Source organism: Halyomorpha halys, unplaced genomic scaffold (genome assembly GCF_000696795.3).
Source record: "Halyomorpha halys isolate HHAL.00 unplaced genomic scaffold, Hhal_1.1 Scaffold2032.1, whole genome shotgun sequence".
Classification (NCBI taxonomy): Eukaryota; Metazoa; Arthropoda; class Insecta; order Hemiptera; family Pentatomidae; genus Halyomorpha; species Halyomorpha halys.
Window position 1 is genome coordinate 9,142 of NW_027111913.1, and position 1,055 is coordinate 10,196.

Consider the following 1,055-nt stretch of genomic DNA (forward strand, 5'->3'; position numbering starts at 1 on the left):
TAAATTAATGTTTGAAGTACCACCAATGGGTGGTTTCTTCCCAAGATTTTCGAGTGTATATGAAGCATACAACATATTTACCTATTGTATTATTTAGTACAGTTGTAAATTACATTAAATAAATAAATGAAAAAAAAAAAACTTATAACAACGAAGTCGGAATCTTACCATGGTGGTAGAATAATCTGATATTGTTCATCAAGATGTTGATATCCATAGGGCAGTTAGGATAAAATCCCTAAGGAAATGAAAGATATATTTTATGTTACTTTTACTTTTACATCAACTATTTGAGATTAACACAACAAACTAGCAATTTGGTCCAAAACAAATATAAATTTCAGTTAACACTAGTTACATTGGAATAACGATAATGTTCCAACTAACTAAAGATAAGAACTACACTGAACTATGAGATAATAATTTCCTCTTAAGTTCCCTCTTTGCTTGGACAATGAAATAGTCCAATGGTTAAGTAGCTAACGAGCCAATTTTACCATTAAAGGCATAGAGAAAGATTTATAAGAGCCAAAGTTATATTTTGAACAATAACGTATGAACAATATGTTATTTATTTAAAGACTAATACTTCATTAAATATACATTTATGTTTATTATTAATTTATGAATCATTAGTACCCAATTATTAAATATTTTAATCGTGAGAGATAGTTGACCGTGGATGACTTATACGAGGAGAAGATGGGGTGCGGTCAAAATAAAACACAAATAAGTTGATGTAACTTACTTAATCGTACCAACGTTTCGACCAGAATTTCTAGCCTTCATCAGGGCTAAGAACAGAACAAGATAACAACCAATGAATACAGAAAATAAAATATAAACAGAATGACATGAGGTAAATAATTGTATAGAATGGAATTAATAAAATAAAGTGATGAAAGAAGTGGAAAATGAAATGTATACATGGGTAATTGAATAAGTAGGTAAAATAACATAATTAAGGAAATAAAATAAAAATGAAGTTATATAATGCAAAGAAAGGTAAAATTTAAAAATTAAAATTATGGAGAGAAAAATAAAATTGAGAGAAA